Genomic DNA, 17710 nt, shown 5'->3' on the forward strand with positions numbered 1-17710 from the left:
CCTCATCAGAAACCACAAAACCAGAAAGAAGGACAGCAACAGTTTTCAAGTGTTGAAATAAACAGTTACCCCAGAATCCCACATCCAACAAAAATATCCTTCAGGAATGAGGGGGAATCAAGACAGGCATGAACAAGAAGCCTTGGAGACTTGTTGCCAGCAGGTTTATTTGGGGAAGGGGCTGAGACGAGGTCTTGCTATGTCACCATGTAGTTCAGGTTGGCCTTGAACTCACTATGTAGCCAAAGCTGGCCTTGAACTCTCGAAGTGAACCTTCTGCCTCAGCCTCCCAAGTGCTAGGATTACACATGTGCACCACTGTGCCCGGCCCACAGGCAGATTTATCTTGAAGAGATAGAGAAATTTTCCAAATGAAGAAATGACAGAAGGAACTTAGGAAAATCAAGAAGAAAGAACAAACAACAAAAAAAGTAAAAATAGGAGTAAACAGAAAAGTTTCCTTCCTCCTCCTGAGGTTAGCAAATTGCTTGACAGTGGAGCAAAAACTCAGATCATTGCCTGATGTGCTCCTCAAAGCATGTGTAAGAGAGACTCTAAACTAAAGCGGGGCTCCTGCACGCCCCGGGACTGCCAAGTGGCGTAACCAGGAGCCCGACGGAGCCGGAGCGACCGCAAGCACCCTGACTGCCTGAATCCAGAGGCCGCAGACCGGCCTGGACTGTGCTGAGGTCGTCCCGGCTGCGTCCTTCGGTACTTGTCACGGTCCCTTTTCTCCTTGCTGATACAAAGCACCTGACACCCAAGACCAAAGGAGGAGAGGTTTGTTGGGGTTCTCATTTCCGGCCACCGTTGGCTGGCTCCGGGAGAGCTGCGGGCTGCACAGAGGGCAATGAGGAGGGAGGGCAGATGAACACTTGCAGGCCCCGCCCAGGGCCCGCCCCGGCCACGCCGCAGGGGCCCGCCCCTCCGGCTGGGCTCCCCTCCCGGCTCCACGGTGGAGGAATCCACTGATTCCCACCCCAGTGACCCAGCTCCCTACCTGTGAATCCATGAGGCTTTGGGGGACATCTGGGTACAAAATATGACAGTACTATTTCTGCAAATTTTTGTAAAACCGTAGTTATGTCAAAATTACATTTTTATCAAACTGCTGATCTTACAAGTGCTTCATTAAAAACATTCAAGAAGCTAAGCATGGCGCTGCACACCTATAATTCTACAACTTAGGAGGCCGGGGCAGGAGAATCGTGAGTTTGAGGCCAGCCTGGACTATACAGGGAGACCTTGTCTCAGAAATTTTTTTAAACTAAAAATTAAAATGCACAAAAAATAGTTGCCCCTGGAAGTGGTGGAAATCAAAGAAATGCAGGACAGAGATAGGACAGGGACTAACTTTGTTCTGTACGTTTTTAAATATTTTAAAAATTCTGTACCATGTTACACGAATAATCTATCAAAAAATAATTATTTGATACAAACTGCATGGAGCTCTGTGTCGCCTTAGAGCTGTCTGGAATCAGACGGGACAGACTGGCACGTGAGAGAGACCGCAAGGGCTTCCCTCTGTGGCCCTCGCGCCTGTCCTTCCTGTGCACCTCAGTGAAGCGACGTCCCCGGGAAGGAGACAGGGCCTCTTCCTGGAAACACCAGGCGCCTTCTCGGGCAGAGTTCAATCATAAAAATCCTCCAGCGTTCATTATAAAAACCACCTGAACAGCTTGGCAAAAGTGCTGATTTCCAGGTCCCTAAAGATTTCAATGCTGTCAATCTGTTATGAGAGCTGAGCATCTACTTTAACAAGCACTTCGTATGATCACCTTAAGTGTCTGCCCCGGGAGCGCATGAATTTGTCGGGGTCGGGCCCCGGTTTACCCCGGCCAGGATGTTTACCCAGCAGGACCCCACCGGGGCCAGCTGGCACAGAGGCCAGCGGCCAATGCTCCGCCTGAGTGTGTGGCATCCTGAGGCGCGTGGAAGAGCCCGTGAGTAAAGTTAGAGGCGCAGGGAGGGACGCAACCTGTCACCGGAAAATGAGAGCAGAATGTGAGGAGCAGGCGGGGTGAGACCCCAAGAGGGAAAGTGGGCGACGCCGGGGGTGTGTGATGCTGTTACTGAAGATTGGGTGGAAAAGCTGGGAAAGTTTCCTTTTTGCAAAGAAACAAACAATGTCGCCTTTACAATGAAAACTGACAGGGATAACAGTCCCGCGGTACCGGATGAGGAACTTTCGGACGTTTCACCAGATAAACTTAAAGATGGGCTGCTGGATGACAACCTCGCCTATTGAGTGTAGTTACAAACGTCACCGTGAGCGTGGAGGAGCCATGCCTGTGTACTTTATTTTCTCCAGCCCTGTTGGGTGTAAGCCCGAACACTGGTGATGTGCGCAGGGAGTAGGAATAGTCTGTCCCACACAGCTGAACTAACCGAGGCATCTAAAATGAGAGACTGAAGCGTAATCCGAAGAGTGAACTCCCGTGTTTGTAAAGTATTGATGTATTAACCTGACCACACTGGAACCAGACATAATACTTGCTTGTGCCTAAAGCTGCACTCATTCACAGTTGATTTCCTGCAGTACAGAAAAAAAATCACTTGTGCCAAGTTTGGACTCTGAGGAATTCACCTTCATGTAATAAAATTGTGAAGTGCTTCCTTATGTCAGTAATTGTCAGCGCAACTCCTTTTCTCCAAGGACTTTCCAACTCTTGTGACTAATTGCTATACCTGGTTCAGGACTTGTTACTATTCAAAGACATCATTGGAAAGTGTGTTACACTGTGATCGACAGCTGTTGCCTCCTTTTGACAAATATTGGACATTAGCGGTTTATATATGAAAATAGCATATTATCACTTGTCAAGTCACTGAAATTAATTTGTAGTTAAGACTTGACTACCCCATTTTGAGCCGTGAATAGTAATTAACTTACTGCAGAATAACCTGCATTCTGAGTACATTTTTCATCAAGTCTAGAAATAAGTTCATCAGTCATTCATTCTTAAGGTCTGGGAGGAGTTAGATTTTGTGATAGAATTAGGACTATTAGTTTTTAATCTTATAGAAAATAGCGTCTTAGTCTTAGAAATTGGTGGGTTGTAATAACCAGGGGCTTCCTTCCTGTTGATGCTATTTCTAGATCATTTTTAATCTAGGTTAATAACACTTTATTTATAAAGCACCTCCTAATGTCTTGTAAGCACCAATTAAGTGTGTTAATACAGTGCCTTTGATTTGTTAGTTTTACAGTTTAAGATTTTTGCCCTGCCAGTATTCTAGATTTGGTGAAATTAATACTTTTTTAAAGGGCCCACATAAAACAATTTTCTAATGTGTGTATCTGAAATTTGTAATAAAATTGGTCTCCTATTTTTAAAATTCCAACTATGTGCTTGCATTGGTGAATATATGGCAGGTGAGAGTGAAAATTTGGGATATACTTGTGATTACTTTTGTTCCAGGAGTAAAATTATTTGTCTTAAGACTTTGCCAGAGTTAATGACAACACATCAATAGAAATCACATCTTTTACCCTAAATGTCAGAACATATTCTAATCTGGATATATGAACGATCGACTAAGCCAGTGTGTTAAAGACAGCTGTTGGCATAACACTACAATTTAATATATAATGTACTTTAAAAACAAGCAAGATCCGGAGGTGCTAGAAGCTAATCAAATTCAATGAGTAAATTCTTATATTAAGAATACCATAATATTTCAAAACCAGAAAAGTAATATTATTTTTATGTTGGCATATTTTCCATTCTTAGGTTCTTTGCATTTCATTTTTGAGGGCTCTGTGCCAACTTTAATAAAGAAGTAAACATACTGGGAATTTTCACAACTGAGGTCTCAGAGGCTCTGGGTCCCACCCTTCCACCCTGCCAGTTGTGCCCAGAGATGAGGAAGCCCAGGCGATGGGCATGGGTAGGAGCCAGATAGGAGCCCCCCTCTTCACCCTATGCCTTTTAAAAACCTCAACGCCCGGATTCTCCATATGAGGAACCAGTGTACCCTGGAGAAATGCCTGACTCTAAAACTGAGATAGGGAAAATACAAGATGAACCCAAAGCATCTCAGATAGCAAAAGAGGAGGTGAGATGAAAGAAGGAAAGAAAAGTAAGAAAGAAAACCAAATACTGTACTGTCTTTAAAATGTTTCATTATTATTAATTCATATTGATTGTACACATTAGTTTTCTTGGTGGTATTTCCATACATAATTGTATCATGTTTTATTCAAATCCATCTTCCCTAATGTTATAGCTTCCCCTCTCCCTCTCTCTCTCCACCTCCTGCTTCCATTCCCCTACCCTGTAAGTCCCTCTTCTACTTTCAAATTGTCATCATTTTTTAATTTTTAGGTTCTACCCTTGAGAATTTTCCTGCATCTGGCTTAATTTGCTTAACACAATGATCTCCAGTTCCATCCATTTTTCTGCATGACACGATTTCACTCTTTACAGCTGAATAAAACTCCATTGTGTACATATACCACATTCTCTCTATCCGCTTATCTGCTACTGAGCAACCAGGTTATGTCCACAGCTTAGCTGCTGTGAATGGTGTGGTGACAACTGTGGGTGCACAGCTGTTCCCGCCATGGGCAGACTTTGGCACCTCTGGGTGCACACCCAGAAGCTGCACAGCTGGATCCTATGCGGTTCTGGGTTTGGCTTTTTGAGGAACTTCTGCTCTGTTTTCCACAATGGCTGCACTAATTCCACGTCTACCAACAGTGTACCAGGCTTCCTTTTGCCAGCACTTGTTCTTATATTTTATTTATTTGTTTAGTTTTTGATAATGGTCATTCTGCCTGGGATGAGATGGAATCTCAACACATCTGTGATTTGCACTTCCCTGATGGGCAGTAGTGTGGAGTATTGCTCCACATATCCACTGGCCACTTGTACTTCTCCCTTTGACAGAAACACCATTTTAAAAGACTGGGGAAAATATGCTATCATAGTAATGGCTGTATTAAGGTAGCAGAAGTAGAGGTAATCAATTTCCTTTCTCTATTTTTTGGTTGTTCTCTGATGTGGCCCTGCAAGGCTTATAACAGAAGATGTCTGTGAGCTGGTGCTGTGTTAGAGAAGAAGCACCGGGTCTGGGAGCCATCTGACGGGGGAGGCGGGAAGCAGCTGCCGAGGGCCCCGATTGCCCAGCAAAGGAGGTGCTCGTGCGGAAGGAGAGAGGTCAGAAGAGGGGCGAGCACTCGGCAGGTGAGACCAGGTGTGTCCAGTAAGCAAATGGAAAACTGAGTCTAAAGCTCTCGGAAGAAGCCACGTGCAGAAAATTCCCTCGGAGAATCCAGTGGAGATTTTGAGAGAAGTATATCGGAATTAAGCATAACAATGGAATATTCAGGGGAAGGTGGGAGGAAGGGGAAGAGAAGGGAAGTAGAAAGGACCAAGAGGAATGTGTCTGATTAAAACACTGAATAAGTATATGCACCAGTTCCTCACAGTGAATGTATTCATTGCGTATTGCAGACACATACTAATTTTATTTTATTTTTAAATAAATTTCATTTTATTTTATCCCATTCCTTCCTCAACCCCCTTTTAAAAGGAGGGGAAAAATCACAGGACTATTCAACAAGTCTGGAAGAGAATGCTTACAGGGTCTCACATCGTAGTATGGAAAAAATGGTGATCCAATCGTTAATAATTTTTCTTTCCCTAACCACAAAAGCCTCCAGCCAGACAGAAGATATTTCACCATAAGCCTGGTGTGTGTGTGTGTGCGTGCGTATGCGTGCGTGTGCATGCGTGCGTGTGCGCACGTGTGTGTTGGATGCATCCTCCTCATATTTCATCACTAAAATACCTGCTTATTCTATGCTTATTTGGGGATAAAATGCTCTCAAGACATCGAACTGTACCTTTTAAGTCAGTCACAAATATCTGTGTGAGATCAGAAGGTTCACTCACTCATACGGAATATAGTTGCTAATGATGGCTGCAGAAACTTATTTTTAAATTGTGAGCAGTTATTAGAGGAGAAAGAATATTTTCTAAGCACCTCCTAAGGGCCAGCCAGTGTTTGGCATTCTACATGCATGGTTTTCTTTGGTCTTCACGGTCCCTCTATGAGGCGGCATCTATCGCCCCATTTCACAGGGACCCGAACTGAAGATCAGAAGGGCTAAATACTGCTCACTCTACATCAGGTTGTATTCTTTTCTTTTCAGTGTTTTACCAGACTATCTTCCTGGTACTAGGGATTGAACTCGGGGCCTTCACATTATGCTACATCCCCATCCTCTGTCTGTTTATTTGTTTGTTTGGTTGTTGTTTGTTTGTGACAGGTCCTCACCATGTCACTAAGTTGCCTAGGCCAGGCTTGAACTTGTGACCCCCTGCCCCAGCCTCTCAGAGTGCTGAGATTATAGACAGGTGCCACTGTACCCAACGCTAATCGTCCTTTTTTATGCCAAAATTTGGAGGTTGATGTAGATAGTCTGCAGAGAGTTTTCCTTCCACATGTAGATCCATTTCTTATCCACCTGGATTGGTTTTTTATCAGTGGGGTGAATTCTACAAACAACACAGATGCAAGAGTCTTGACCCTAGATTTTTAGCTAGGAGGGGGAACAGGAGAAAGTATGATGCAGAAAGAAATCATAAATAAGGAAGATTGCCAATTGAGAAAACTTTCAGGTATAACTTAAAGGTGGCCTTTCCCACAATAATCAAGAAGTTTAGACAATTCTCTCTCACCGTAACAATTGAGGAAAAGAATCATCCTGCATAATTGGAAAGCATTCCAACACCTCGTGCATTTGTACATAGAGTATGTTAGAAGGAGCCAATGATGTAATTGCTCTGGTTGATAAATATTTAACTTTGAGAAGTGGCAAAGTAACAATATTCTTTGCAATTAATTCATTAGCCCTGAGGGTCTACAAGAGAAGGGCATTGGCCCAAAGAAAAAAATTAGTCAGGAAAAGGCACCAGTATAGAGTACAGAACGAGAAGGGACAGAACCAGAGCCAAAATATGGGTTTTCAACTATTTGCTTGCTTTATTTTTGGTGGTTGTTGTTGCTGTTTACCACATCTGGTTTTGAGTTTCATCAGGCTCGATCATGACCATCAGAGTTGCTCTAGAGAACAGACAATGTTTATATGGCCATGAGGTTGGCACTCATGAGCTTTTAAACGCAGTTCTTCAAATGTTACCTGAAGGCAATGACTGGACACTGTCTTACCTCCCAGCCGCCCCCCACCAGGCACAGGTTAGTCCCCATTCCATGTAGGCACTGCAGACTTTGATTAATTTAAAATGAAGCCATTCCCTTGGATGATGGACTTAGCCAAAGATATTCTGAAATTTCAAGCAAGTACGGGTTAGTTTGATAGGCTGGAGAAAAGGAGATCCCCGTACTGTGTAAACTGATGAAGGATGAAGAAGCACCACAGTATTTTTAACTATCTCGAATCAACTTCTGTTTCCAACCATGACGGAGCAACTGAAATGAGATTAGCCTTCCGGCCAAAGGCAGCAATAAAACTGAATATATGACAGAACTGTTTTTAGGAAATGAGAGGCAAAAGGCTCTGGTCCTGAGAGATGGGGCCAGGCAGAGAGCTCTACTTTGCCCCTCTCAGCCTAGATGTAGGATGGTGAAACCCAAGCACAGCATGGCAGCCCCATTGCATGGAGCAGCAGAGAGCCAACGGAGGCCAGCAGAGCTACAGAGAAGGAAGGAGACGTGTGGGGGATCCTGCTGGATTCCCGGAAAGTGACAGCTGAATGGGTCCGGGGAGACATACACCAGCTCTTGTCTGGATCCTCCCCCTCAGGGCTGAGGGTGCAACGGACACACTCAGGGCCACAGAGGCATGGGAAGGGGGGTTCTGACCAAGTCACAGCAGAGAGGTCATACTGAGCACCTCTATACATTCTGCCACAACACCAGAGAGGCCACTGCCTGGGAGTGAGGAGCATTCCCCAGGGTGAGGGCCACTCTCCCCCGGCCCCAACAGAGCCCGAACGTAATTCTCAGTACAAGGACCTGGGCGTGGCTGCACACACCTGTAATCTCAGCACTCTGGCAGGCCGAGGCAGGAGGGTCCCAAATCCAAGCCTAGGCAGGGCAACTCAGCAGCTTAGTCGAAAATGAAGAAAATAAAAAGCGCTGGAGATGTAACTTCATGAGCAGGCCCTGGCCTCAATCTCCAGTGTCAAAACACCAAGCAAAACTCAACACTCTTTAAAGAAAAACATAAATCAGGTTCTTTACAGGAATTTACAGGAATGTTCAGGATTTGATCACAGATTACTGGGCCTGTGAAGAGGCAGGAAAATGTGAGCCATGAATCGCCAACATCAGCTTAGCACAGGATAGCCTGGATGGTGTAATTATAACACAAGGGCTTCACACGGCCTGTGTAAAAATGCCCAAGAATTTAACTGAAACAACCGACATGATAAATGAAAAACAGAGAAATCTCAAGGAAAAGACCTAGAAACTCTTAAAAAAAAAAAAAGGAAAAAGGTGGAAATAAAGCAAAAGTTACAGTATCTGAGGGGAGCCATCACTGGATAGATAGCTGTTGGGAGCCACAGTGAGTCAGCTGTGGTGACCACCACTGGAGACTGATGCAGGGGTTTCTAGATCAGCCCTACAGCAGGGGAAGCAGTCAGATTTGGCAGATGTGAGGAAAGCTTCCTTCTGTTATGAGCCAGGGTGCATGAGGTTCTCGCTCTGTCTCATTTAATCCTCATGTGGCCCAGGGCCACCCGTAGCCACAGTCGTAGCTTTGTGCACAGTAGGAAAGGTGCCCTGCCTCCGGAGTGGACAGCCGCCCACAGGGAGCATGGTGTAGGCCACAGCCCCCGCGTGTCACCTGGGCCAGCTGCACTGTGTAGGGCACATCTGCTCATTCATGCCGCAGCAGCCCCAGCCTGTGGCACGGAGGAAGGTTCTGTTTTAGCTCCCTCTTTTCAGCTGAGGAGTGGGACGCTTACATGAATGAAGTGATGTGTTTGAAGTGGAGGAGATGAGGTTGAAACCCAAGCTGTCCTATCTCAAAGTCTTGGATAATTTTCATTAAAACCCCTATTATGGTTTAAACCTAAGACATTTCCCCAAATCTCACTGTTCAGAGGTGAGGCTTTTAGAAGGTGATGGAATCATGAGGTCTCTCACTGCATCTGTGGGTTAATCTACAATGAGCTCATAACTGGGGAGATGGAAATGTAGGAAGTGAGCCCTGTGGGTTATGATCTATTTCTAGCTCCTGGCCTCTTCCTCTCTGGCTCTTCCCTTCCCCTCCACTTCCTGGATGCTATGAGGTGAGCAACTGTCTTCAACTGTCTTCCTCCAGGCCCTTCCACCATGATGTTTCTGCCTCAGAGCCAGCCAGCCATGGACTGGAACCTCTGAAACCATGAGCTAAAAGATGCCTCTCCTCTTTTAAATTGCAGGTACCAGGTATTTTGTCCCAACAGTGGAAAGGTTTCTCATCAGTGCCCCAAATGTACTCCAGGAGAGCCTCACATCCCAAAGTAGATCTATCAGCCTGGGCTGTCGGTGTGCCAGACTGGAGGGAGGGAAAGAGGGAGGAAAAACCATAGACATGTAGGCTTATGGATTTTTATGGCAAAGTTTTATCCCCAGAGTTGTGATAAACACAAGATGAAGAGAAAGGAACAATAATCATCCTAATCACTGTGTTATCAGTGTTCTCATCTTTTCAGAAAGGCAGGGTGACCAAAGTAGATGACCCGTGATGTGTATCTTTAGGTGCACATATAATGTGCAGTGTTGCATTTTAGATGCTTCCAGTGTAGCTGAGTTATTCCGACAAGCAATGGCATGACTTTGAAACACGTAGAATAGCTCCGTTAATGGCTGTGCGCTTCAGGGCTAAGGTAGGTCTTGGGAAAGGACTCAACTCTCCTTACCTGTGCTCTTCTCCCACCCTAGAGCAGCTGGAGACGAGGCCTTTCGGGCCCGTCCTTCCCTATGCTGGGCAGTTTGCCATGAGGAATTCTTCTCCCAGTTTGCTGAGGGGCTCCCTGTCCCCAGTTGCTTTGTTCTTATGGCTGCAATAGCACTCCATAGCTGGGCAGTAATTTATCTGTTTACATACTTGCCCCGCCACTTGACTTTTGCTCCTTAAAGACAGAAAATATTTCCTATCTCTAATTTGCATAACATAACAGACTTGCAGGCATAAGAGTGCAATAGATGTTAATCAACTGGATGTAGTGATGCACATCTGTGATCCCAAGGCCCCCTGGACTACATAGTGAGATCCTGTCTCAAAAAAAAAAAAAAAATTAATGAAACCATGAGCTGGAGATTCTCAAAAATGTTTCTTGAAGGAAATGCATTGTTCTTCTCTAAACCCAATTCTATTATTTCTCGTTTCATCTGAAACCTTGATTCATCAAGTATCAAGATGAAGTTTTAAGTATACTTAACTCAATACTAAAAATACTACATAGCTACAATCATTAAAATAGGATGCAACTTGGTCCAAAGTATGACACATCAGTGAAACAGCAGAACTCTAAAATAGGGGGAAATCGTGATGGAATTTGGTATACACATAATACAGCACGAGTGTATCAGTTGGTCATGTATCAGGCACTCTTCCATGTCCCGTACACATTTTAGTTCATTTAATTCTCACATCATCATGTGAATAAACACTATTACAGCCATTTTACAGATGAGTAAACTAAGGCTCAAAACATTAAAGAAACTTACTTAAGATCATCAAGTTAGCAATTACTAGAGTTGGGATTTGAAACCACGCAGATGATTCCAGCATCCATCACTTGATCTCCATCCTGTGACCTAGACAGTTTCCAAAAATATTACCCGATGAAGGATCACTTGGTAAGTAACAAAAGAAGACTCGCAGATTCACTGTATACCGTGTCTTGAAATAAGATTCAGGTGTTAAACATCTTTTCAAAGTAAGAAAATATAGGTAAATATATTTACCTATTGATATATTGAAAAATTGGGATTTCAATATTGAAAAATAAGAAGAATACATAAATGAGAATATCGAATAGATGTCACTCAATAAAAATTAAACTTACATGTGAGCAATCAAGTAACAAACTGCAAAAGAACATTTGCAACATGGCACATCCTGTGTCGGCAGCGCGCAGGCCCGCTGATGTGGGTGGTAAGGAGTTTACCAGAACACAGGAAAGACAAGAGTGGGCTCAGAGGGACAGCAGTGGAGCTCCCGGGAGCAGTCACACCGTGGGGCGAGAGATAAAGGGATCTCGCTCCGTGTAAGGGATGAGGACGTGAGAAGAGGTCTGATTTGGCAAATGCGGAAACCTTAGAAACCCGTTTCCCAGGGCGTCCCGTTCTTTGCACTGCAACTAAGGTTGTACATCGAACAGCAAATTGACAAGGTCTCTCACTCAGAGAGACTCTTTTAGATTTAGATGAGGAGATTTGTTGGTTTTAACCTGTGGTGAGCTCAGGGGAGGGAAGGAAGGGTTTTGCGTGTACTTTCATCCGGTGTTGTTTTCAGTCCTCGTCGGAGCAGTGCCTCGTGTCGCTCTGTCACTCACAGTGCAGAGTGTGCTGTCAAAAAGTCTAGGTGCTGGGAACCTTATCACTTTTGTCACCACAATACAGGGGTCATAATTTTGCTATGTAACATTTTGTGCATCATTTTTTTAACAGTCATCTCAATAAACGACATGCAAATTCCCTTTAAAAGCACAGCGATCAATAAGAATGACATGTGATCGCCCATGATCAGCAATGTGCATGAATAAACAGACACCTGCACACCCTATCAACTAGGCAAAGGTGTCAGAGCAAAGTCATGTCCTCCACATTGGCATGGACAGACGGCTGCCAGTGGTCTCTTACTAACTTTTCTGGAGGCCTGTTTCCCAGGGAACATCAAGAAGCTTAATGTGTTCACTCAGTTTGTCCCAGGAATTCAACTTCCTGAGGAAATTATCAGAAACCTGCGCAGACTCTACAAGGGTGTTTTCTGCAGAACTGCTTGCTGTGTTGAAGCTACCTGTGGAATAGCCTTTGTCACACTGAGTGGTTTGGACCCAGCATTGTCCCCCAAAGGCCTCATGCGCTTGGAAGGTGACTGCCTCATGGGGCGACAGCAGTTCACTGCTAGGAGCTGGGGCCTGGTCCACCCCAGCCATCACTGAGGGGAGCAGGAAGGGTCCTCCCTGACTCTTCCTCCTCTCTGCATCCACTGTTGTGCGCCGCACAACAGCTGGCTGGGGTCGCACACGCGGCACAGTAACTGATTAGGAGATGCGGTTTAAGCAAAGGAAGGCATTTATTTGAAAGTGGGGAAAGGAGAAAATAGCTGTCTTTGAGGAGAACAGCGGCCAGGGCTCCAGAGATGGAGCCCTGTGGGCCCTGTGTTTTGGTTGTTTTTCTTAGGGGTCAGGGCCCTTTTCTCGTCTAAAACTTGTCATAACCTGATTGGTTTTCAGGCTGTCTTCAGATTAGACCAGGCACGCCTGCCTATGTCATTTTTTTTTGTTGCTGTTGTTGGGCTTTGTGTAACTTCTTTCTGCCCATTTGTTTATTTGTCCTGGACAGGGCCTTATCTCTGGGATGAGCCGGCAGCTGGTTAAGAGGGGCTTTATAGAAGGTCAACTTAAGAGTTAGGAAGGGCATGTTTGGTTATCTATTGTAGGAATGCAGTGACTTTAGAGTGAATATATCTATGCATAGGTGTGAGTCTGTACTGAGAAGAGCTTTTCCCAAACTCAGCCCCCTTCCTCCCCGCTCAGTGTCCTCTACATTCTATGGAGATGGGGAGGGGCAGCTATCTTGGCTTTTTGGCTTCATGCGCTTGGCTTACTCTGTCTTCTACCTGTTAGCTCTCCCTTTCTAAGTCCCAATGCCACTTGTGCTATCTTGTATCTTTTTTACCTGGTTTTTGTTTTTTGGGGTGTTTTTTTTTCCTTTTCTTTATCTTTGTCCTTGAGACGGTTCCCAAGGGAGTTTTCCTAGTAGAGTTTTAACTCCTTCTAGTCAGGATTAGCTAGAAAAGCTAGTGAGGCCCTTAACCTGTCCTCTCCCTGCCACAGACTCCCTTTCCCTACAGCAAGATTTCCTCTGCTGTGCTCCTCTGCCATGCCGTTTTTGTGTTTGAGCCTGCCCACCATGGACTGTAACTTCTGAGACTGAACCAGCTGGGCATGATGGTGCATGCTTGAAATCAGGCTTTCTCAAAGTTTGGGGCCAGTCTCGGCTACACACAGGACCGTCTCAAAAAACCAAAAAATCCTAAAATGCAACTGGGAACTAAAATAAGCCTCTTCTTTAAATTGTGGGTGTTGTGCATTTTGTCCCAGGGAAAAGAAAGTGACTAAGACAGGCACCATGCTGGCCCTCACTCAGACCAGGCAAGCATATTCTGAGGGATGGAATCTGTGTGTCCACGAGTGGTGATAACTTACACCCACTTATGTTCTGCAGTTTTAATCCTGGTGACCTGGTTGCAGAATTAACTGCCATTTCTTCCAAGATCAAAGTATTTTAGACACCTAAATTAGAAATTAGTAGGCAGTCACAGAGAGAGCAGGTCCTCCTGGAGAAGTCAGTGCAAAAGATGAGACAGGCCCAGATTATGGCAGAGGGCGGATGGCCTGCAGCCTCCCTGGAGCCGAGCAGCAGCGTGAGACTTCTGTAACTGCAGCACCTGGTCCAGTGAGCCCAGACAGGTGACAGACACACGGGCGGCCCAGACCCAAACTGCCCTCCCTTCCCAGGAGTGCCTGAGCCCTTCCCGTGTACCCTTGCTACCTGACTTGTTTCTCTACTGGATCAGTATTAGTTACACATGTAATCATGCAGGTGATTGTAGCTGGACCCATGTTGCACCCTTGTTGTGGTTTTGCTGTATAAAATATTCTTGATAAAGAGCCTCGGTGGCCACCCACTCGAGACCCCTCTTGGGAAGCCAGGAACTATTCTTCTTATTATTATTATTTCCAGTAAAACTCTCCCAACCTCCTTTTGGGCTCAGACTTCATTCCTAGATGTTGTGAAACCAGGAACTGGGCACATCTGGCACCTAACAGATTGGGAATCCTTTTCCTGTTAGCAGAGAAACCAAGTGGACTCACACAGAGGGCCCGAGCTGCCACGCCACGGCCCCAGGGCTCAGACTCTGCAGGTTGATCTCCAGCTGTCTTGGTTGTTTGCCAGTCCTATCCTGTTTCAAGCCCCCACACCCACCCCCGGCTTTCTCTCAGCACCAAGTCCCTGGATCTGCCCCGTCAGTCTTGGCTTTGGCTGCAGAGCCAGCCCTGAACTTCGAGACCCTTGCCATCTGATTCTCTGTCAACCAGAGCCCCTTGCCTGAAACAAACATCATCCCTATCAAATCCCATTCCCTCTGAATCCCACACTTGGATTCTGGCCCAGCCAGAGTTTTTACTCAAAAGGAGCTTTTACTTTATTTTGGACAACCACTTAGCATTTGAAAATAAAATAAAAATTCAAACGTTCATGTTATGGAGAAAACTCTGACAGAGATGACATTTACAATGAGTAAAAACCAAAGGCAAAGACACATCAGGCGGCCTTCTTCTGAGCAGTCAGTTTCTCGATTTCTCTCGCATCCGCAGCCTCTGGTCTAAGATGTCATGAGAATCCCGCTGAACTGAATCACAAAATTCTGCAGCAGTCAGTGAAGGCAACTGAACCTGTGTCTCACAAGTTTACCAGCGGCTGGCACAAAACACACGTAGCTTTTTCATCTTCAATTCAAAGCTCCATGGAACCATGTAAGACATGTTCAGAGAGCTCTTGAGTTGGAAGATGTTTTGCCACATATAAGCTACGGTCTACCTTGCTTCTCTGTAATGAATATAAGATGGGGTCACATTGTCACCACGGTGGCTCTGAGCCTGACAGCTTCTCACATCACGCTGCCAGGAGCAGGTGAAAGGAGTAAGGACAGTCTTCTGTGTGTTTGACAGGCCCAATAGTCGGGTCAATGATCTTTTTACACGAATGAGCAAGCGAAAGTTTTATGGACTCTGGTCACGAAACTTATTAAGGAAACTCAAACATGCAGAAGTTTTTATTTATTTTTTTTTTTGGAGTTTTTATTTTTTTAACCTAGCCTCTAATTCTGCCAGTCTTCCTAGTAATTTATTCTTGATTTTGTTTCCATTTTGATTTTACAAATATTAGATTCAGGCTGTCCCCAAGAAAGAATCTAAGCATTATGCTTAAATAATCTAGGAGCATTTCTTCAGTATTCACTGAAAAAAGTCATCTGTAGAAGGTAGTGTGTTATAAAAGCTTTTTTATAGATCCACCCATCCCTACTGTGTTATAGGACATTCCAACTTTATTTACAGACACCCACTCAAATTACAGCTCTACATATTTACAGAGTGCAAAGTGCTACGGGTTTGGGATTCTCTGATGTCACATGGCTGAGACCCGGGCTGCTGCAGGCAAAACTATAAAGCACGTTGCTTCCTCCTTACCTCCCAGTGCTCAGAGGAAACCATGCTAGGTAGAAAGACCAGCGAGACCCTGCTGCTGCCATTTACTCTCCGACACTGCGTCTGTCCCCTGAAGTAGCGCCATCTACTTCACAGGGCTGCAGTGAGGAAGAGAAAAGGTATGGGGAGCACTTAGGGCTGAGCTCCTTCCATCCAGGGCCCCCGTTTTCCTAACACAAGTTGGCCAATGGGACAGGTCTGGCCACCAGTGAGCTTCCTTCAACAAACATTTTCCTTTGCATTAGGTGCCAATATGTTAAACATAAGTAGATTTCACACATACACAGAAATTAACCTGTCAGCTTTTTTTTTTTTGATACTGGAAATTGAACCCAGGACCTTGTGCTTGCGAGGCAGGCAGCGGAACCACTGAGCTACATCCCGGCCCTCAGTTTCCTTTTTACAATGGCAGATCTGGCTGTTGACACTGAGCAACATCTGCAGTTGGAAATCTACTGAGAGGGCACCAGCTGCCTGATTCCCGCAGTCCCTTTTATTAAAGGGTAATTTTGAAAGAAAGGCAAAAATTGTTACTCTCACATAGACATAAAAATGAAGACACATTAAAGGTTTTAGCTAAGTGAGAAGCACGGTGAACTGTTACAGCAGTCCTCGGGAGAAGCCCAAGGCCAGGAACACAGAGATTCATGTGCCCGGGAAGCAGAAGTGGCCAGCTGCACCTCCACGGGGCAGTACTTACACTTCCACAGCGGGCACTGCTTGCATCCTATGAGCTGTCCACAGCTTACAGGGTCATAAAACAGCTCCCTCAGGCCAGGTGTGTCTACCCCAGACAATGCAGCTTTCCACAGAAGCACAAACATTCCCCCACACACCTGTTTCCTAGAGCTCTGTCCACACCACCTGGTCCCTGAAGGGTTTGCGTTCCCCATCCCAACCCTAGGAAGCTGCTGCCCCCCACCCCACCCCATGCTGGGGATGAAGCCCAGGGCCTCTTGTATGCTAGGCCTGTGCTCTGTTGCTGAGCTGCACCCCAAGCCTTTTCTTCTTATTCAGCATCTTCAGTGATAAAATACAGAGGCTGGACTAGATGGCCCAGATTCCCCTACCACCACTTCCTTCAAATCTCTTACTGCTGCCATCAGTTCTCCACCCTACTACCTCCATAAACTACTTATCCTTATTCGCCCATCCAGTCCTTGCATTCGTTTGTGCTTTAGGGTTCATGGGTGATATTTTAATATGATACTTTATCCTCATCATCTACTTCTGCAGCTTCATTTACTTCATCGCCTCCCTCCCAAGAGCACTTCAAGATCGTCCACTGCTAAGCAGGTCCCACACCTGCCCAGGAAGACCTCGGCCCAGCCCTTTCCCCTAAGCCCTTGCACCCTGGCCAAGCCTCTGTGAGAAGACAAGCTGTGTGCAACTTAGGGATGAAGGTAGCGAGCACTGAGCAGTGGCCTCCACGCGGCCCTCTGGGATGCCGCCGGGGAGAGTGGCTTCAAGGCCAAGCCGGGCTTGGGCACCACAGGAGATCTGGGGCCCTGACTGTCACACCGAGGGTGTTAGAAGTTGCAATTTATTGCAGTTTAAATTATTACTTGAAAAAGAAAAATAGAACAATTTGAGGTCAGATGAAGTTTTCATCTGTTGACCAAGAACAAAATTTAGCCCAATTAAGAACAGAGAAAAAAATTACATCTATTTCGGGCTTAATTAGATTGCAACCTGGGAGACACAAAGTCAAGCAAACAGGAATCTTGTTAAGAGGTTTTACAACACGGAGGATGGATCTGAATCACAGGGGAGTTAGAAGTGACATCGTTTGCTAGCCGGGCATTGAAAGGTGGGGGCAGAAGTCACGCCAAGTGGTAGGAGGGCGGCTTCTCAGTGTCCGGTGGGGGAGGGGAGCAGGGTAACAGTCTCCAAGCTGGGCCCGAGGCGGGTGAGCAGGAGCCTGCCTGGAACTTCTGCAGCTGGGGCCTTTTACGTGCCCTGAACCGGAACTACTGCGTTCCCGTTTCCAACATGAGCACAGCGTCCTGCCCATCCTTTACCCGGCAAGCGGCTGGCGCTGTCCTGGGTGCTGAGGACAGGCCCTAAATATGACTAAGAGCACCTGCTCCCATGCGCCTACCATTTGAGTGGAGATTGTGAAGTAAAGCGTGGCAGCTGGAAGGCTCGGGAGGGAGGAGGTTTTGCATCCGGTGCTGTCCTACGATGATGAGCTGGTGTTCGAGACCAGCCTCCCTCTCTGGTGAGGATTCTGCGCTGCCATTGGC

Source organism: Heterocephalus glaber, unplaced genomic scaffold (assembly GCF_053883595.1).
Source record: "Heterocephalus glaber isolate CG9 unplaced genomic scaffold, H.glaber_assembly_v1.0 deba00001444, whole genome shotgun sequence".
Lineage (NCBI taxonomy): Eukaryota > Metazoa > Chordata > Mammalia > Rodentia > Bathyergidae > Heterocephalus > Heterocephalus glaber.